The 22,695-nt window shown below is 37.7% G+C and overlaps 1 long non-coding RNA gene across 1 annotated transcript; it reads right to left on the bottom strand.

Moving 5' to 3' along the window:
* Nucleotides 1-906: 906 nt before the first annotated feature.
* On the bottom strand, nucleotides 907-16,888 carry LOC129037467 (uncharacterized). Its single transcript, XR_008502816.1, has 3 exons — nucleotides 16,817-16,888; nucleotides 5,055-5,264; nucleotides 907-986 (listed from the first exon to the last, which is right to left on the bottom strand). It is a non-coding gene; the product is annotated as an uncharacterized LOC129037467 (long non-coding RNA).
* Between the last annotated feature and the right edge of the window lie 5,807 nt (nucleotides 16,889-22,695).

The following is a 22,695-nucleotide window of genomic DNA, read 5'->3' as shown; positions in this document are numbered from 1 at the left end:
TGCTTTAGCAATCTCTGCCTTCCAAAATTCAATAAATTTAATAGGCCATAAATATTCATAAATCATCCATATTGTTTATCTTTTTTGACAGCACAACCATTCTCATTCCTGAAAATTCCTATTGTTTGGTCTGTATCACATTTTAGTACTTGAGGAAAATCAATTTTGAATTTGAATACATGCTGCAATCTAGTTCTTTTTAAAGGGTTTCCATATCAAATGATTTTCAAAATGTTGCTCCCCAGAAAGTGTAGATAGGGCAACATATATAATGCTAATTTTAAAAATATTACATAGCCCGAAACAGGGCACATAATAGGCAATGAGTAAATACCTAATTAAGTAAATTGCACTAACTAGCAATTAGTAATTTCCTATGTACCGTGCAGGAACATACACATAATAACTTTCATGTACCTTTTTTTAAGTAATGGTTAAACTCCTAAACAATTGTTTTTGCTCAAAAATTTTTAAAGTTGCCAAATATTAGATGGTAGCCTACACATGCTGCTTATATAAAAACAAATTCAAACCTCTTTGTAAACTGAAGAAAATTTTTAAAAAGTCAAACCTTTGAAACACGTAGTGATCTTTTGGTAGATTTCATTTTTCCAATGTCACTTCATTTCAAAGCACACCAACTGCTCTGGCTTGGCTTTGCTGAACCATTTAACACCCACTTTCATCTCAGAAAGTTTCCTGTGTTTATAATTACAAAGGATATTTCATGACAACCTGTTTGTTGTTTATTTATTTATTTATTTATTTATTACAAACATCAAGTCACTCAGCACGTTGGCTGAGCAGAGCAGGTTCATTCTCATGCACATCTTGATACGTAACTGAAGTTGTTGCTTTAAGTCAAGTTGAGGCCAGATCCTCACAGCCAGACAGTTCTTAATTGCTTCATTTTTGAGATAGGGATCTTCTGAAATATATTTTCTTGCAGAAGAGAAAAAATTTTAAAACTTTGCTTTCACTTTACACTGGGAACAAGGAACAAGCAGATGGAAAATAATGAGTTTCTTCAATACTGTCTTGGCTGGAGAAATATTTTCTTAGACTCCACCTTTTTCTACATGTTCCAGCAACACCAAAATCCTGTTTTCCATTAGTTTGATTCTTGTTAACTACACTTCATTCCTCTCTGAGTAGAGTAAATCACAGATGGAGTGCCATACCATCATGGTGCCCAGATATAGAAAATGTTTGCAACTTTGACATCAATAGAGAATCTAAAATTTAAACTCATGCCACCGTATGCATCCTAGCAAAGAGAGTAATCATTTATACTGTTCTTTTGAAAAGAGGCTAAAGTCTTTCATTTAAAATTTCTTCATTAAAAAACATCTCCATAGAAAAACAAAACTAAAACTAAAAAAACACAATGAAATAATGACTTACCACATGTAAATGGACTAGAGTAAATAATATCTGAAAAGAATCAACTTAAAGTGTTTAAATAGCTATTAATTGCATCATAAAAATAATCTTAAGACTGCATGTACAGGCTTAAAGAAAAAAATTAGACCTAAGTGAAAAGCAGAAGGCATCTTAGAAGCATCTACATCTCCTATTATTTTCCACAAGGAAATTGCATAAAAATCCTCTCCTTGAGAAAATTCAATCCTCCACTTGCTATAGGCAAATAATCCTCTTTTCTTATTTTCAATTTTCTCAAATCGGGATCCAGTTTAAGTGGCTTCTCCCAGATCTTTCAGGTTTCCCTGGTTTTTAAAACATATTATCCCCCTGAATGTTCTTCGTCATTCAAAACATGAAACACTTTCAGGAAATCTACATACATACAATAACCATTACATAGTTAGGCACTCATTCCAAAGAGGAAAAGAAAAAAGAAAAAGAGAAGCTTAAAGGGATTGGCTAAAGTGGGTGATCTACTAGGATGTCAGGAATAAGTAATTGTCGGTGAAACACCTCGAACACATTCTTATTTTCAGTGAGGCTGAAACCCTGAAGGGGTTTGAGCTGAGGAGGGTGGCATGAAAAAGCAATAAAGTGAGCAGGCTGGTACAGGTCCAGTATGTATGCAACCCTAACTGCTGATCAATGATCTCTAACCAACCATTTGGAAGAGTTGGTAACTTATCCTCTGATCTAGTGTAATTTTTCAAAGACACTGATGTCATTATGGGTAAATAAGAATTTGACATTGAATAACCACCACCTCCCCACCCCCCCAAGATTTAGGGAAGTGAAATGGATTATGAATGACTGTCTCTGTCTATTTTCTGCTGCTGTAACAGAATGCCACAGACTGGGTAATTTATAAAGAAAAGAAATTTATTTGGCTCATGGTTCTAGAGCCATGATTCATCTTGAGGCAAATTCTCTCCAGCTGTTAGCCTGTGAAATCAAAACAAGTTATCTACTTTCAAAATACAGTGATAGGACAGGCGTAGGATTGACATTCTCATTCCAAAAGAAAGAAATAGGCAAGAAGAAAGGCGTAACTGGTCTCAAGTAAGTTCAAAGCCCAACAGGGAAAACAATATTAAGTGTTAAAGCTGGAGAATAATCTCCTTTGACTCCATGTCCCACTTCCTGAATACACTGGGGTGGGAATTGAGCCCCCAGGGCCTCACATAGCCCCACCCCAGGCCTTTGCTGGGCTTAGCCCACTCGGCTGTCAGGCGTTGGAGTCTCATGCTTGCAGCTCTCCTAGGCTAACATTGCACATTGACAGCTCTACAGTTCTTGGGTCTCAGTGGCCGTCCCAATCCTATAGCTCCACTAGGCATCACACTAGTGGGGACTCTCTGTGGTGACTCCACTCTTGCAGCAGGTTTCTGCCTGGAGCCCCCAGATTATTCATGACATCCGTTGAAATCTAGGTGGAGGTAGCCATGCTCCCAAAGCTCTTGCATTCTGCAAACCTACAGACTGAACACCACATGGATGCCATCAAGGATGGATTACTGCTTGCATGCTCCAGAGTGGCCTATACCATACCTTGGCCTGCTTGAGCCCTGGCTAGGACAGTCAAGAAGAACTGCACTGGAATACAGGGAGGAGCAGATACCTGAGTAAGCTCTGAGGAGAGAGCCCATGAAGAGTGCCCTGGGCCTGTCCCCTGAAACCATTCTTCCCTCCTAGAGCTCTGTGCCTGTGATAGGAGGGCAGCCTCTAAGAGCTCTGAAGTGCCTTCAGAGTCTTTCTCTCATTGACTTGGTTAATAGCAGCTGGCTCCCCTCTGTCCATGGGAATCTCTTTACCAAATAGTTGCTTGGCTACACTCTTGATTTGCTCTCCTAAAGATGTATTTTCACTCTTTACATGGCCAGGCTGTGAATTTTCCAAATCTTTCCATTCTGCTTCTCTTTTAATTATAAATTCCATCTTTAAATCATTCTTTTCCTCTCACATCTCACTGTATGTTTTTAAAAGTAGCCATGCAGTGGCCTGAATGGTTTGCTGCTTAGGTATTTTTTCTGCCAGATATTGTCATTGCTCTTAAGTTCTACATTTTATAAAGCCTTCAAACATACACAATTTTACCGAGTTTTTTGCTACTTAATAACAAGGATGGTTTTACTCCAGTTTCCAATACCTCGTTTCTTATTTCTGTCTGAGGCTTCATCAGATAGCCTTTAACTGCCCATATTTTTGCGAACATTCTGGTCACAACCACTTAAGTAATCTCTAAGAAAATTCAAATTTCCTTATAATTCTCCTTTTCATCCAAACCCTCACCCTTAATGCTTCACTGCAGGGCAGACTTTTTCTAGCCTGATTCTCCAAATGCTTTAAGCCTCTACCATTACCCAGTTCCAAAGCTGCTTCTACTTTTACAGGCATCTGTTCTAGTAACAGCCCCATTTCTCAGTACCAATTGTTTATTTCACAGATTAAAGAGTGATTCTTTCCTGTTGAGATCTGTGTTTGCAAGTAACTTCACATCATGAAGTGTCTCACTCTGAAGGAAAATAAAAAAGCTTATAAAGCTTTTAAGGGTGCTTCACCCCCCAAATAAAAGAAATATATTGTATTTTATGGTAAATGAAGGGCATCTGCAACCTGTATCTTACACAGGGTGAATCATTGAACTCATGTTTTTAAAAGAAAGAAAAATGGCTTGAAGGGAATTGTTTCAGAGTAGTAAAGTCATTTCCAAAGAAAACCAAATGAAAAATCAACCAAATTACATAGAGCATAGAGTAACTCTGCGCTGAGTAACTAATTAATCATGGTATCCAGGGGAGCCTATCTAGCTCTTGGTTTTCTGTGGTCTCAATAATAGGTAAATAGAATCTTAGAGAAAAAAAAAAGGCTTGTCAGGTGTGTTTTTGCTTGTTTTTAACAAAGGCAGCAATGCACTCAGGAGTGCTTAATTGAATTCACAAAGCCAGGCAATATGTTTAAGTGTTATCATTGTAAAGCTACATTAAGTATCAGAGCAGCTTTTTGAAGCCAATATTTTTAAATAAAAAATACAATTTAAAGAGGATCATGGTCCAGTGGTGAAAAACCAGGGCTTTTCCTTACTCCAGCTATTTAGTGCAGAAATGTTTATGATAATTATTAGAATGACAGGCAATGCTGAATTTCTACTATGTAACATGTTAGGAAATGAAGACTTCTTTGGAACTGAAGAACTTTAGAATCAACCAAGAGTTGTGCAAATACAAGGCCTTGGCTTCAAAAGGGAAATTTAGTTGTAATCAAATCCTGCTCCTCGTTGTATTTTTTGGCTCTAGGTCATAGGGCTCTGTTGGAGGTGATTTTGTGCCATCATTCTAAGACATTCTACTATAACTTACTGAGTGCTAACTAAGTTTCCGTCCATATGCCTGGCCTCCCAGGTCGTAAGACAAAGACCCAGACCATCAGGAGGGTGCAGTGCAGTATATGGTGACTGCTAAACCCCTCACATTAAACAAAACAAAACAAAAAACAAGTAATTATTGCTAACCAAACATGAGCTTTTAAAAAGGCATTTATTATACAGAGAGGAATATAAAAAGACAAAAGATACTAAAGCCTGGTAAATATTTCTATTCTGAAAAAAATGAAAGTTATCTTTTAAAACTCACAGGGAAAGCTCCACTTTGGTTTCAGTCATCATCTTTGGCAGAAAAGGAAGTTGGATTTTTCCATTAACACCTCATGGTGCCTTTCTCTCCATCCTGGGTGGTGGCCACTCTGCTGTCAGCCTCTTCACACGACTCAGCTGTGGTCAGGGTTGGCCCTTAATGTTGAATTTGGTGTGGTGATTTCAACAGACTCATTCACTGGCAGATATCCTACCACACAGAGAGAATTTTTTGACCAGGTTGTAGCAATTTTCAATAAAAGGACAAACATAAATGGAACTCTCTGTACTTTTTCATTATAGAAATAGCCAATGTTTAGTACTCAACTGATACATTATACTCTTCTCTGAATTGCTCTGCAGGATGCATGTTTAAATACGATATCTGGGTCCCCAGATAGACAGAACTAATGGCTTCTGATCAACTCTGAAGCTGAAAGGAGACTTGGTAGAGTCTTGCACAGCACCACAAGTAGTGTGGTGCATCCCTCATCCCAATGTGCTAATAATGGTAGAATTTAGAGTGTCTAACCTGAAGACTTCCTGAGAACAAATGTTTCCTATCTTAATGTTGGATTTTTCACAAACATTCTATGTGCATGTCTATCCTATATGGACATCCACCATGATGGAAGCAGGAAAAAGTGCAGTAATTAAGGGGAGGCTCAGACTGAGAATGAACATGCAGAAACTGAGATCTAGAGCCAATAGCTGAAAAGTTATTTGGGGCAAAAGGCCAATCTCAGAACAAAGAAGAAGAGTTGAGGTTAGAGAACTTTTATTGTTCAAAGGAAAGAATTGACCAAGGACTAGCTACTCAGGATTCATTCACTCACTCACTCATTCACTCAGACACTCACTCATTTAGCAACACTGCATACATACACTCATGGTGAATAAAATGCACCTGAGCTTTGTTTTCAGGCAGTTCTCATAGGACACAGGACGAGAGAGCACAGACAACCCAGTAAAGTACAAAATGGTGAAATAGAGGCTGATATAAGAACTCATATTATCTTACCTATGGAAATGCCCCTAAATTTCTCCTAGACTTACAGGAACCAACTCTCTGCCCTTACCGCTCTCACATCTACCATTTTAGACTCAATGAGATATCAGGCACATGGGATAGATACATTCAGACACTTGGCATATAAGATAAAGTGCTTTCTAATCTAAAATGCATTGTACATATTCTAATCTGTCCTTGTTGCTTCAGAAAGCCAAGTCTAGGAGAATACTGCTTAACAATGGGTTCAGTGTGTTTACACCTGTTTCTCAATGGGATGTAGTGATTCAATAAAAAAGAAAGTGACATTCTTTGGTTTAAAGTGTCCAGGAAAAATTAGACTTCAGTGTGTATTTTCCCTTGATCTTTTCAGAAAATTTACAATTCATCTCCCAACAGTCAATTCAGCAACAATTCTTAAGGATTCTCCCTACAAAGCATATCCTAGATCCCAAATGTTTCTCTTCCCACACTGCAGCCACCTTCACCTAAGGCACCATCATTTTGCACCTGGACTATTGTGGTAGCTTCATAACTGATCTACCTGCTCTCCCCATGATTGTCTCCCCAGGTCTCCATGCACTTTTGAGTGAGGAATGAGCTTTTGAAAACATAAATCATACCACATCAGCCTCTGCTTATAAATGCCACATAGCTTCTCACCAAGTTGAATATCCCTACTGGTATATGCAAAGCCCTATAAAATCAGTCCCAGTCTGTTTTTCAACCTCCTGTCATAAGATCTTCCCCTTTACCCAACTGTCTGTTTCTTCAACATAAACATTCCCACCTTAGGGCTTTTCTGATATCTGGTCTCTCTTTCTAGAATACACTTCCCTTAATTCTCAAATGGATCCCTCTTGTCATTTGGGTCTCAGTTTAGGTGTTACCTCTTCATAGAGATTTACCTGATTCACTAATCTCAGGTAGTCACCCAGTTACTGTCTCATTACCACCTTCTAATTATCTATAAGCACTTAGCACTATTTAGAATTTTTCTTAAATTTTTAAAACAATTATTCCCATTTTCATAAGACTGTAAGTTCCATGAGATTAGGGACATTGTCTGCCATTTTACCTACTTGTTTTGTATAATTTGTAACAGGAAGAACTTAGAAATAGAAAATTTGTAAATATATTATAAGCATTAAAAACATTTTTAAGTACTAAAGTGAATATTTCTCTGAAGGAGATCTAGTTAGATGTGGACTTTCATCATGTCATTGGATTCTCCTTGGGCAGTTAGTATATGACACAAGAATTATTCACTTATGGGTCTCTGACACCTTGCAAGTCCAGGCATTTAATTGCTGTTTGCTGAATGATTAAATGTTTTCCTGTTTGCTAAGGGTACTGAGCCAGTTCCCTTCAGGTTGCAGGAACACAGTTATGCTTAAGTTAATTTACCTATTGAGCATATTAGGAGAGAATAGGAGACCACCCTATGAGCTCCCCAGCCAGGCCACAAGGACCAGAGAGTTGTTCATAAGATGCCATAGCACCAGCCCCATGACCTGAACTCTCCTCAGCATAAGGTATATGTTGGTTACTCCTCCAATACTCAGCGACTTTTTCACCCACTTTGTTGCCAGAGATTTTGCCACTCCTGCTGACTCTCTTCTTGAAGTCCTACATTCAGACTTCCTGAGTGAGGACCAGATTGGGGCAGTGCTGTCACAGAGGTGCTGATTCAGGCATCTTCTCAGGGCACTGGCACACCTCACCCAGGCTTGAAGTCAGTGCTCACCTTCCATGCAAATACTGAGACCAGCATGGCCTGCTTTCTTTCAGGAATGGGTCCTCAAAAGAGGATTGTGTGCAATACAGCCATTCTGAGCTGCATCAAAAGGGAAAAACATTTTTCGTCAAGTAACTCCAGTAGTCTGAAGAAAATATTGGAAGTTCTAAAATATATAAACATAAGAATGGATAAGGAGGCCAGAGATTGGCCAACCATCAAAACTATGGGGCAAATATATTTAGAAGGTTAATCCCAATTCTGATCATTTCCCATATAATCAAATTGTGTATATTTGACCAAGATTTTATTTTTTTAATAAAATAAGTTGTTCAGAAAATACTTAATATAAATTATCCTTTTAAAATCTTTTAAATATTACCTAAAAATCCAGATGCAGACCTGAGTCCCACATGCACAAATATGGTTACAAACTTGAAGAAAGTGGAAATAGAATTGCTTGTAGATTTAGGCAATAGTGCCAAATTTTTAACGTTTCCAGTTTAGGAAAATGATGCATTTGTTTTAAAAGATTTATTTCAGTACAACCTCAACAAAAGGCAGTTCAGCTTAGCACTTCTCAATAAATGTGCATATGTGAGAAAAATTTTATCTACAAGGATATTTGTTGCATTATGGTTTGTAGTAGCAAAAGTCTAGAAATAAAGTCTCTTTTACCTAATTTATAAGAATCTCAAATCTTATAAATAAGAGACAGATGAAATAAATTATAGTACACTTGTAAAACAGAATGCTCTACAGCTATTAAAAAGAAGAGGGTTGATTTATATATGTTGATATAGAAAACCCTCTAAATATATTAAAGTGGAAAAACAAGGTAAGGAAATATGGCCTATAAGGAGAGGAACTAGCTGTCTAGGGTGGGAGAGAGATTTAGTTTTCAATCTGTAATCTATTTTACTGTTTGATTTTTAAAATTACATTTATATATTAAAAAAAAACAGAAAAAAACAAAACTTTATTTTCCTACCAAGCAAAAAATGTGTATACTAGCTTTCCATTGTCAGTGAAAACAGTCAAACTGTGAAATATTTACAGAGGTTTATTCTGAGCCAAATATGAGTGACCACGGCCTGAGGCACAGTCTCAAGAGGTCTTAAGGACACATGCCCAAGGTTGTTGGATTACAGCTTGATCTTATACATTTTAGGGGAACATAAGGCATTATTCAATACATGTGAGGTATTCGAAAGGTGGGACAACTCGAAGCAGAAGAGGATGGGGGCTTCAAGCCATAGGTGGATTCAAGGATTTTCTAATTGACAATTGGTTGAAAGAGTTAAGTTATTACCTAAGGATCTAGAATTAATAGAAAGGAGTGTCTGAGTTAAGATAAAGGGTTATGGAGACCAAGGTTCTTATTATACATAGGAAGTCTCATAGGTGGTCACCCTAAGAGACAATAGATGCAAATGTTTTCTATTTAGACCTTTAAAAAGTGCTAGACTCTAGTTAATCTCTTCAGGATTGGGAGGGCCTGGAAGGGGAAAGATCTAGTTGATAGAAATGCGTTACAGATGCAAATTTTCCCCACAAAAGACAACTTTGCAGGGTCATTTCAGAATAGGGCAAAGAAACATATTTCGAGGTAAAATATTTTAATTTCCTTCTTTATCTGTCATGTGATGTTACACCAGAGCCATTGCGCTGGGGACCTTTGAGATGAGGACTCAGAGTCAGGTTGGAGTTGGTATCTTATTGCTACAAAGAGTCTGTTCCAGCAGTCTAAGAATTTCTATTTTAATTTTAATGCTGGTCAGTTGTGTTTAAATTCTACAATGGAGAGAGTGCAATGAGGCATGTCCGACCCCCATCTTATGTCACGGCCTGAACTAGTTTTTCCTGTTTTTTGGAATCCCCTTGGATGAGAAGAGGGGTCCATTCAGTTGTTGAGGGGCTTAGAATTTTATTTTTGGTTTAGACCTTTGAGTTCAGAAGAAATAAAGAAGAAATATGAATATTCAGTATCTCTTGCATTGAGAAAAGTAAACCTATCTAAACCTAAAGAATTGACTCAGTCTCTGTCATTTTACCTACTTGGCTTATATAATTTGTAACAGAAAAAATTTAGAAATAGAAAATCCCAAAATATATTATAAGGATTAAAAGCATTTGTAATACGAGAAAGTACTTAGTACCAATGTGAATGTTTCTCTGGTGGAGAACTAGTTAGACATGAATTCTCATTGTGTCATTGGGCTCTTCTTGGGAATTTAGTATATGACACATGAATTACATAATTCTACAATTAATGTAAAAAATGCTATGCAATCTTGTTCTACTTCAGCTATTATGAGAGAGTAGGGATAGAATAAAAATAACTGAGATGTTGGGCTTACACTGCTTACATGATCCTCATCTTTTCTTTTTTGCCTTAATATTTACTTGTATTATCTCTGGTGACTGTTTAATGAATTAAGAAGATAGAGTATTAAAGGTAAACTCATGTTTCCAGTCAGGATAGAATTGTAGATTCATAATTTTGTCATTCCAAATATTGTAAACATGTAACAATGATAAACTTAAAAAAATTTTGAAAACATAGTTATGATTTAAAAATATGAGACATTTTCATGGACCAGAAGTATTAGAATAGCTGAGCTAAAGTTGAGAGGCATTGAGCTGGGGATGTTTGGGGCTGTAAATCTAGTAACTAGCAGAGGATACTAAGGGTTTTGATGCCTGTGGGGAGATGAGAACTAAAATTGCCTATTGTTAAGCCTGGGAGATAGGAGGCTGGAGCCTGGCTACTTCCTGAAGTCAGAGGCTGGAATAGGTGGGCCTCAAATGTACAGAGGGTGAAATAAAACTGCTACTGTTGTCTTGGGCTACAGCATCTATAATGCTAAGTGCATAGAGAGACGAGAGGGAGAAATAGAGTCTCAATGCTAAAAGTTAAGCAAAACTGTTTACTAGCTCAAGGCCTAGATAGGTAATGTTTTCAATATTTTTGAGCACAGATGACCTGGGTATCCAATAGAAAGCCTGATATAAACTCTGGATCCTGAGGAAAGGTAGAAGTGACTATGAAACTAGTAGACAGGCAGGATGGTTTTTCAAAAGAAGGAAAAAAATATATATACTGCCACTGAAAATGAGTCTTCAAACAAAAATCCTACACATAAGCTAAAGAAAGACAAATGCTAACAAAATCAGCAACTGGGAGATAAGTTTACCTAAAGACTAAAACACTACAACAATCTGAAAATTAGTTTAAAATTAGTGCATTAAGGAAGCTTAAAGTGATAATGACTCCTCCAAATACTAAACAAAAACAATCAAACAGAGAATTAGTAAGTTAAAAGCAGTCCTAAGAAATTGATCTGGGACACAGTACAGAGAGAAAAATTCATTAAAAATGTATCAGAGCAATTGAGAAATGTATAGGATAAGTTGTGAGGGTTTTATAATATACAACAGGAGCCCCAAGGGGAGAGAAGAGATGAGAGAGAAGCAATACTAAAAAACAAAAAATAAAAAAAAATAAATAAACTGTCCAGAATTAAATAAATACATTATTTCTTAGACTTAAAATGCACTGTGTAGGAAGAATTAAATCCAGATCTTAAAATTCAATTGATATTTTATACATCAAGTATAAAATGAAGACTGGATGACAATTAGAATAAAAGTAGACTTCTATCAACAATAGTAGATGTTTAAAAGCAATGGAATATTTTTGATGTTGATAATAAAAATAACTGCCAAAGTAAATTCTATGATAAGCTAAGCTATTATTCAAGTGTAAGACATAACGTTTAAAATGCTTTATCATTCATAACCATTGTTGATAACCACTAATTGACATGCTTCTTGAAGAAATGGAAATCCAGAGGAAAAGCTTGAGACACGAATAAGGGCAATTGTGGAAATGAGTAAAGTATGCTAGTGTGACAGATTGTATTTTTCCAGTAGCATCACAGCAACATTTTCTTTTTTTTTCTTTTTTTTTTTTTATATATACTTTTAGTTTTAGGGTACATGTGCACAACGTGCAGGTTTGTTACATATGTATACATGTGCCATGTTGGTGTGCTGCACCCATTAACTCGTCATTTAACATTAGGTATATCTTCTAATGCTATCCCTCCCCTCTCCCCGCACCCCACAACAGGCCCCGGTGTGTGATGTTCCCCTTCCTTTGTCCATGTGTTCTCATTGTTCAATTCCCACCTATGAGTGAGAACATGAGGTGTTTGGTTTTTTTGTCCTCGCGATAGTTTGCTGAGAATGATGGTTTCCAGCTTCATCCATGTCCCTACAAAGGACATGAACTCATCATTTTTTATGGCTGCATAGTATTCCATGGTGTATATGTGCCACATTTTCTTAATCCAGTCTATCATTGATGGACATTTGGGTTGGTTCCAAGTCTTTGCTATTGTGAATAGTGCCGCAATAAACATACGTGTGCGTGTATCTTTATAGCAGCATGATTTATAATCCTTCAGGTATATACCCAGTAATGGGATTCCTGGGTCAAATGGCATTTCTAGTTCTAGATCCCTGAGGAATCACCACACTGACTTCCACAATTGTTGAACTAGTTTACAGTCCCACCAACAGTGTAAAAGTGTTCCTATTTCTCCACATCCTCTCCAGCAACTGTTGTTTCCCGACTTTTTAATGATTGCCATTCTAACTGGTGTGAGATGGTATCTCATTGTGGTTTTGATTTGCATTTCTCTGATGGCCAGTGATGATGAGCATTTTTTCATGTGTCTTTTGGCTGCATAAATGTCTTCTTTTGAGAAGTGTCTGTTCATATCCTTCACCCACTTTTTGATGGGGTTGTTTGTTTTTTTCTTGTAAATTTGTTTGAGTTCATTGTAGATTCTGGATATTAGCCCTTTGTCAGATGGGTAGATTGCAAAAATTTTCTTCCATTCTGTAGGTTGCCTGTTCACTCTGATGGTAGTTTCTTTTGCTGTGCAGAAGCTCTTTAGTTTAATTAGATCCCATTTGTCAATTTTGGCTTCTGTTGCCATTGCTTTTGGTGTTTTAAACATGAAGTCCTTGCCCATGCCTATGTCCTGAATGGTATTGCCTAGGTTTTCTTCTAGGATTTTTATGGTTTTAGGTCTAACATGTAAGTCTTTAATCCATCTTGAATTAATTTTTGTATGAGGTGTAAGGAAGGGATCCAGTTTCAGCTTTCTACATATGGCTAGTCAGTTTTCTCAGCACCATTTATTAAATAGGGAATCGTTTCCCCATTTCTTGTTTTTGTCAGGTTTGCCAAAGATCAGATAGTTGTAGATATGTGGCATTATTTCTGAGGGCTCTGTTCTGTTCCATTGGTCTATATCTCTGTTTTGGTACCAGTACCATGCTGTTTTGGTTACTGTAGCCTTGTAATATGGTTTGAAGTCAAGTAGCGTGATGCCTCCAGCTTTGTTCTTTTGGCTTAGGATTGACTTGGCAATGCAGGCTCTTTTTTGATTCCATATGAACTTTAAAGTAGTTTTTTCCAATTCTATCACAGCAACATTTTCAGTCCAAGCTATTGTAGAACCTTGTCCCATACCCATCAAGAGATTGAGTCTATTTTCTCCTACCTTGAACTTTGGGCGACTATGGAACTGCTTTAATGAGTAGGACACTATGAAAGTGATACTGTATGAATTTCAAGGCTAAGGCAATATGGCTTCTGTTTGCCTGTCTCATTCTTGGCACATTTGCCTTGAGAACCTAGCCATCAGGCTCTGAGGAAGCCCAAAGTAGCCTACACAGAGAAACTACATGGAAAAAAATACAAAAAGAGAAACTGAGGCCCTCAGCCAATGGCCACATTCCCAGGAGACCTTATAAAATGTGGGACAGAGATAAACTCTCCCTACTTAGAATACCCACACTACCCAAAGCAATCTACAGATTCAGTGAAACCTCGATCAAAATACCAATGACATTCTTCACAGAAATAGCAAAAACAATCCTCAAATTCATATGGAACCACAAAAGACCCAGAGCAGCCAAAGCTATCCAGAGAAAAAGAACAAAAGTAGAGGAATCACATTACCTGACTGAAATGGTACCATAGAGCTACAGAAACCCAAATGGCATGGTACTGGCATAAAAACAGACACATAGACCAATGGAACAGAACAGACAATACAGACAAAAATTTGTACATCTACAGCGAATTCATTTTCAACAAATGTGCCAAGAACATATATTCAGAAAAGGACAGTCTCTTCAATAAATTGTGCTGGGAAAACTGGATATCCATATGCAGAAAAAGAAAACCAGAACCCTATCTCTCACTATATACGTAAAGCAAATCAAAATGGATTACAGACTTATATCTAAGACCTCAAATTATGAAACTACTAAAAGAAAACATTGAGAAACTCTCCAGGATGTTGGGCTGGGCAAATATTTCTTGAGTAGTACCCCAAAAGCACAGGCAACCAAAGCAAAAATGGATAAATGGGATCACATCAAATTAAAAAGCTTTTGCACAGGACAGGAAACAATCAACAAAGTGAAGAGACAACCCACAGAATGGGAGAAAATATTTGCAACGTATCCAGGGACAAAGGATTAATAACCAGAACATATAATATCAATGGTCATCAGAAAAAACGCAAATTGAACTACAATGAGATATTATCTTACCCCAGTTAAAATGGCTTTTATCCAAGACAGGCAATAACAAATGCTGGCGAGAATGTGCAGAAAAGGGAACCCTTGCACACTGTTGGTGGGAATTAGTACAACCACTCTACAGAACAGTTTGGAGGTTCCTCAAGAAACTAAAATTAGAACTGTCATACGATTCAGCAATCCCACTGATAGGTATATACTTAAAAGAAAGGAAATTAGTACACTGCAGAGATATCTGCACTCCCATGTTTACTGCAGTACTATTCACAATAACTAATATTTGGAAGTAATCTAAGTGTCCATCAACAGATGAATGGATAGAGAAAATGTGGTACATATACACAATGGAGTACTATTCAGCCATAAAAAAGAGTGATATCCTGTCATTTGCAACAATATGGATGGATCTGGAGGTCATTATGTTAAGTGTAATAAACCAGGCACAGAAAAACAAACTTTGCATGTTCTCACTCATTTGTGGGAGCTAAATAATTAAAACAATTGAACTCATGGAGATAGAGAGTAGAATGATGGTTACCAGAGGCTGGAAAGAATAGTGGGGTGGTGGAGGCAGGGGAGAGTAGGGATGGTTAATGAGTACAAAAATTAGTCAGATAGAATGAAGATCTAGTATTTGATAACACAACAGGGTGACAATAGTCAACAATAATTTATTGTATGTTTTAAAGTAACTAAAAGAGTATAATTGGACTGTTTGTAACACAAAAAAAGGATAAATGCATTGTGTGCCTGTATAAAAATGTCTCATATACTCCATAAATAAATACACCTACTATGTACCCACAAATATTAAACACACACAGATACATGCATGCACTGACCCACAAAACTTTCTAAAATGCCCTGCTTAAATTCTTAACCCACAGAATCCGTGAACAAAATACTGATTTCTTATGCCACTAAGTTTTGGAGCAACTTTTATAGCACTATATTTTGTAGAAAAGTTATTATATTTAACTACTATTAAGAAGATTTTGGTAACTAATATTAATTATAGTAATAATAGAAGAAAAATGGAGGGTAGTAAGTAGAAGTTGTTTAGTAGCTAGTTTTTTGCTTGATTTGGGAGAAGGGTAAAGATATTTAATAAACTCGGGCTTTGATAAGATTTTATAGTTAAGCTTGTATGCTAAGCTTTTGAAAACAACCATTAAAAGAACAGAAATTTAATAAATGAATCCAATCCAGAAATGAAGAAAAAGAAAGGAAGTAATAATGAAAATTTCATACATGTATACAATCAGAAACAAACAACAAAACATAACAATAATTGATTGATTCACATTTCTTTTCAAATTATCAGATTTCTAATTGATTTAGGCTACATTAAATTAAAAAATGCAAAGAGTGATAAGAATACTCCTCCATGTCTTAGATTTTTAGATATTATACATTTTAGAAAGTTTTTGGTCTTTTCAGTAATGCAATTCACCAGGTAGGTTTTAACTCTTAGACCTTTAGAGGATACTGTGTATAGACAGAGTTGAAGGCCAGAGAAAAGTGGGTTTTATTAAACCATGTATCAGGATATTTTAGTTAGAAAACAGTGTCACCATAGTGATTGTTCATATTAGTTTTCCTTGGCCAGACTCGGTGGCTCACGCCTGTAATCCCAGCACTTTGGGAGGCCAAGGCGGGCAGATCACAAGGTCAGGAATTCAAGACCAGCCTGACCAACAATACAAAATACAAAAATTAACCGGGCGTGGTGTTGGATGCCTGTAATTCCAGCTACTCAGGAGGCTGAGGCAGGAGAATCGCTTGAACCTGGGAGGCAGAGGTAGCAGTGAGCTGAGATAGCGCCACTGCACTCCAGCCTGGGTGACAGAGTGAGACTCTATCTCAAAAAAAAAAAAAAAAAAAGCTTTCGTTTATTATTATTATTACTATTTTTGAAACTGAGTCTTGCTCTGTCTCCCAGGCTAGAGTGCAATGGCATGATCTCAGCTCACTGCAACCTCCACCTCCCAAGTTCAAGTGATTTCCAGCTAATTTTTGTATTTTTAGTAGAGATGGGGTTTCACTATGTTGGCCAGGCTGGTCTCAAACTCCCGACCTCAAGTGATCCACCTGCCTCAGCCTCCCAAAGTGCTGTGATTACAGGCATGAGCCACCATGCCTGGCCTTAAAATTAGCTTTCTAAATCCCTCTACTGAAAATACGTGGTAGGAAAGTAGTCCAAATAGTTTATTTATAAATCACACAATAACTGATTTATTAAGAAAATGGCGGCAGTCTTCCCTCAGCCAGATACAGTTGTTTGTTAATCCACCTTATTTTTATTTAGATGACACACACACAAAATAGCTGCCATTTGTTACAGACAGCATTGGACTCAATTTGCCAACACATTTCACCAATTGTTTACCATTGTTCTCTGCATCTTTGTCTCTCCCTTTGTGCTTCCATCAGATGCAGTAATGAATGCATGCTGCATGCACACTCTAGAATAGAGAAAAAAGGAGAAGTCACAGTTCTGTGATTTTAAGCTGTGTGCTCTTTTCTACTCTTCTCATCTGTACGCCAATGGGATCCAGCAAAGATGGGTGCCAGAACAAAGCAAAGTGGAAGAGGATGCCAGAGGGAAACCATGATAACTTTGTGGGGTTTTTTTTTGTTTGTTTTTTTGCACTACAAGATAACTTTTTCTTTTCCTTTAAGATGTTTAATAGCATTTACTAAGATATCACTTGTTTGTCTTCATTCATATAGTGCTCTATACTGAGTTAACCATAACTGTATGTGTCTTATCTCTTTATTTAGACTGTGTGCCCTCTGAGAAAAAGTATTTTTTAAACACTAGTATTTCTGGCACTTAATATTGTGTTGAAACATAGGAAATACAATAATGTTTGATAAATAAATAAATGCCACAGATGAGAAAGAGACTTTCTCATAATTTTCTCTATAATGAATTTACTCTATAAAACGAGATTAAGAAGTCCACCCAAGGAATTTAGTGACAGAAGTGGAACAAGAAACCAAAGACCTTGCCCTCCCTTCACTCCTCAAATCCAGCACTTTCCACAGTACCACACTCAAAATTCAGAAAGCTCATGCTTGGAAGCCTTCAGATGCCTTCCTGGCAGGACTGTGCTGGACACACCAGAATTGCATGAGACGACGCCTATGGTCTGTGCTGTTATGAAATATCATAACAGTGATCCAGTGGCTTTGATGTCTGCCAACAATTGCAAGTAAAGAAAGTGGTTTAATGACACAGGCATACTGTGAGCAAAATCCTTAGGTTGGCTCCTTTTGCCCTATAATATTTGTATGTGTAAGGAAACCTTTTACCCCTTTTACAGCTCTCTCTTTCCTTGAAAAGTTCCAAATATTAACCCTGAGAGATGACTTTCTACTTGCCATTGTAGAAAGAGTACTTACTTATCTGATATTACATACCACTCCTTCTTTGTCTCTGTGTTAATAACGTAATAATCTTGGGTGCACTTCCTGGAGTCCATAGACAAGAGGTAATAATTTTTCCCCTCATCATTATTCCTTTTCTGTTTTGTAAACTTACCCAGTATAGTACAATGATCTTCAACACCAAAAATTAGTTGGCAACTAAGTTGTAAGTTATGAATAATCCACCAGTTATTTCCTCTGGGTAGGTTCATTGATTAGGATGTATTTTTCTCTTTCAACCTTATCTTTTAAAGGTCTTGTGAAGTTTTACCTTACATTTATTGCCCAGCAGACTAGAAAGACAGGAGAAGTGGTGGCAAGAACAGCTGAATGGAATCGTTGATTATAATTGACAAAGAACTGCAGTGTGTGTGCAGAAAACAAAGAGACCTTTGTGTTGGTGGGAAGCATGTGACCAGCTGCCCTAATTTGGTCAGAGCTGTTCTTTGCTCATCCACTTCTCTGGATGTTCTTCAAGATTCTGATTGAACCTGGTCTTTTCCACAAAATGGGTCTTTCCCATTTTCCCCGAGTCATCTTAGGGGATAAGAGCAAGAGAAGACTCCTGTTAACAGCCATATGATTCATCCTTCAGGCCTTTCCCTCAATTTTCTAAAACATGGTCTTGAAATAGTTTTGATCATGGATTAAATCAGTACAACATATACCCCACTTGTAAGTTATCTTCATGTACTGCCTATTCTGATACTTTATGCTAATATATTATGTAACATAAAACACACAAAAAATAGATTTAAAAAGATGAAAAATGAATGCCAATAGCAATTTTCTTAGTATTTTTCCTCTGCACCCTAATGCATCACCTTGTGTACCTCCAGGGTGTTTATACCCTATTTTGGAGGCTCTTACCAAAAGATAGTTATGAGTTGACCAATCTGAGAAGCTGCATCCTCTTTTTGAGGTCATTTGGGATTGTGACAACCAGGCAGCTTCCTCATGTTTCTGGATACTGCTGGGAAGACTGTTCCAAAAGGTATCCAAAAGCAAATGTCCAACCCCAGTGTTCTAGAGACCAAAAATCTAGTCCCAGCCCTATCATTAACCAGCTCTACAACTCTAAGAAACTCATTTAAACTCTCTGAATTTGTCACTGGTGAAACAAAAACAAAAATGAAAAAACTTTCTTGCCCATTTCACCTAATTGCTATAAATATCAAAGAAGGCAATGGATTTGCAAGAATTTCTAAAAGAATAACACGGAATACAACTATAAGGTAGTATTGTTACTATTTTTAAAGATAGTGAAGGAAGGCATATCCTACCTGCTCCGCTGCTCCCCCGCCCCCTGCACGGTTCATTGCATCAACAAAACTAAATCAATGCAGACACCCTCCCTCTTGCTCTCCTGTACTGTGTAAATGATCACTGGTGAAAACTGAAGCTGTTTAGTTTTAGATTTTAGTGAATACTTTCCCAACTCTTCCTCCCAAGATTTTAGAATCATAAAAGGTAAGAGGAAGATAATAATTTTAGAGTTGAAGGTAGCCGAAAGATTATAGATTATCCCAGCTAGTATTCTTATTTTGTGGATGAAAATATTGAAGCTGAGTGAATTTCAGAGAGGCTAAATGATTTCTCCAGGATCACACAGCTAGGAAAGGAGCCACATCAGACCCTGAGAGCCATATTGGAATCTATTTTGGAATCCTTTTTGTTTTTTTTTTTCCTACAATGCTGCTACGGTTCCTTTCCTTCTTTCCATGCTGCCTGCCAGGGCTGCTTCACATCATTATGGTACTCTAGTCAATCATTTATAATTCCTTTTCAGCTGCGTTTTTCTCAGGAGCAAACCATGTCTGTATTCTCCATTGCAAAAGATTCTCTTCTTTTGCATCCATATCTTTAAGTCTTACAAGTCAATTCCATCCCCCTAAACTGTCTCCAATTCTTTCTTACTGTTATTCAACTCCTACTCTGATCACCTCGTTAGCTACCTGTGATGTTTCCTTGTCAGGAGAGGACTGTGGATTAGATGGCCAGAGGTGGCCATTTAAGTTGTCACGGAAGGCCATCTGCCTCTTCCAGAGCACTGACAGCTGTTGTGTCAGTCACACAAGGTAAAATAACCTTCTCACAGAGTAAAAATAAAATGGTAAAAATAACCATCTTACACAAGTCTCACACCAAAAGTAGGCGTGAATATTTTGGAGAGGAGAATTTAGAAACGGGTGATAGAGATGGTACAGGCAGAAGCTGGTTAGATGGATATGTGTCCCTCCCTTCCAGGGTTTTTGTTTCTAACCAGGAGGTTAGAAACCATCCTTTTTCTTCTTTTTTCCCTTTCTTCCTTTGGCACCAGCCACTCCCGACCTCCCAACTATCCACCCAAATCCATCTCAGATTTAATGTGAAATTATGTTCATGTTGCATTTTCAATGGTTCCTATTTTCTTCTACCTAGATCACTTTTAGGTATTTAATGGTCAAATATTCTCTATGAGTAAGATAGATTAAATCTCAGGATCCATGCTTCTAATGGGGCAAAACTGAATTACTGAACACATTTAATAAAATGTCTCAGAAGGAAGCCTTGGCCCAAGTCATCACTGTAAGATGAGTAGCCAGAGATCTGAAGCAAAGTGCTGGCAAGATTTTTTGTGATTTCCATTTATTCTTAGCTTTGTTTTTATAAAATGTCCTCTTGGGGTGTAACAGGATCAGAATGCAAATAGATCACCAGCATGACTTTTGAGAACAAAGAAAAATTTATATATACTCTGTTACCAATTTGTCTTTTAGGAATATCTGGCCATTTAAACATTTATGTCACCCAGTTTGTACATGGAAGAAAGGCCAGCATTTTCTAGTTTGTTTTTACCCCACCTGAGTGTTAAGTTTGTTTTTCCCCCACCTGAGTGTTATGTGGTACATCTGACACCAGAGCACCTACCGACGCTCCTAGCATAGGGCAGGTGTTCCATAAATGATTACTAAGTTTAACTGACTTGTGTTCAAAACCCTGATAACTGCAGTCAAAAAGCTGAAATGTTTTTCTTTGTGTAAATGTTAATGTTAAACACAATGTGAGCTCAAGATAAAAAAAAAAGTAGAAAATGGTGAGTTAGAGGAGGGGGAGATAGGACAGCAGACATCATGCTCTGAGAACTAGTCTAAAATGTCGCAAGAGGTGGATGGCATGAAAGGCCGGTGTTTCCTGGAATGTGTCATAAGACTCTGAAGATAAGAGATCTGCTAAATAGTCACTAAAGGGAAGTGAACCTTGAGCACAAAAGATGTAGGAGGTAGAGGGGTAAGCCCGGAGATTGCTGCAGCCAGGAAGGAGCCTGGATTTGCCCCACCCATCATCTCCTCTGCATTCACTCCCATTCTAGACCCCACACATTGGCTCATGTTCAGTGCAGGTACAGGGTACAGGCTGAGTGCTTTCCAGGCTCACCCTGCCAGAGTTTACCAGGCAGAAAGGAGAAGCAGGGAATGACTCCTTGCTTCTCCACCTCTCACTCCACCCCTGCCAGAAATTTAAAATATTTGATGGCAAAGAAACAATCTTTCCAACTGCTGAACTCTGACACTGCGTACAACATTGTCCAAACACTTCTGCTGCTGGCCTTTGTTAGAGGTTTTTTGCTCTGAAGCCACACAGGTCCCTATGTATGTGTTTGGGCCAGAGGCAGGGGTGGGCAGTGAGCTTTAACCTTGAACCACATTTACTTTACTAACAAGAATTCTTTCTTTCTTTTTCTTTTCTTTCTTTTTTTTTTTTTTTGAGACAGAGTCTTGCTCTGTCACCCAGGCTGGAGTGCAGTGGTGCAATCTCAGCTCACTGCAACCTCTCCTTCTCCGGTTCAAGTGATTCTTCTGCCTCAGGCTCCTGAGTAGCTGGGATGACAGTTGTGTACCACCATGCCCAGGTAATTTTTGTATTTTTAGTAGAGACGGGGTTTCGCCATGCTGGCCAGGCTGGTCTCAAACTCCTCAAGTGATCCGCTTGCCTTGGTGATATGGATTGTCTGTGTCCCGGCCCAAACCTCATCTTGAATTGTAGCTCCCATAATTCCCACATGTTGTAGGAGGGACCCTGTGGAAGATAATTGAATCATGGGGGCAGTTTCTCCCATACTGTTCTTGTGGTAGTGAATAAGTCTCATGAGATCTGATGTTTTTATAAGGGGTTTCCCTTTTCACTTAGCTCTCAATTCTATCTTGCCTGCTGCTATGTAAGACGTGCCGTTTACCTTCTGCCATGATTGTGAGACATACCCAGCCATATGGAACTGTGAATCTATTAAACCTCTTTTTCTTTGTAAATTACCCAGTCTCTGGTATGTCTTTATCAGCAGTATGAAAACGAACTAGTACACACAGCCTCTAAAAGTGCTGGGATTACAAGCGTGAGCCATCATGCCTGGCCAGAATTCTTAACTTCTGATGGTAACTAGGTTTACACTGGAGCACATGGTAATTAGTGAATTTTCTAAGATCGTGTATTTGGAAAAAAGATCAAACAAACAAAAACGAAAACTTATGTCAACATTTAAAACTAACCTTGAAGGCTACTTTAACATAAAAAGATTTCACAATAAAATAAGTGTTTTAAAACTTTTACAGATATATTTACAGGACACTGCCAGACACCTTTCTGCCTGCCTTAGTCGAATGCTTTTGCTTTTTGTTATTTTTCCATTGCATCAAGCTTCACGTCTTCCTCTAAAGATCTTTAGAAGCCCGGCTCAGCTATTTTGATATCTCCATTAACTAGAGCTTCTAGGTAAGATCTCAAAGGCTTAGGTGATTTGCAAAACGTTCATATATATCTTCCTGAAATATTCAGTTGCTCTAAGCTCATTTGCAGCAT

The sequence above is a fragment of the Pongo pygmaeus genome, chromosome 4 (assembly GCF_028885625.2).
Source record: "Pongo pygmaeus isolate AG05252 chromosome 4, NHGRI_mPonPyg2-v2.0_pri, whole genome shotgun sequence".
Classification (NCBI taxonomy): Eukaryota; Metazoa; Chordata; class Mammalia; order Primates; family Hominidae; genus Pongo; species Pongo pygmaeus.
Note: the sequence above shows the minus strand (reverse complement) of the source record. Positions and strands in the feature narration are given on the sequence as shown.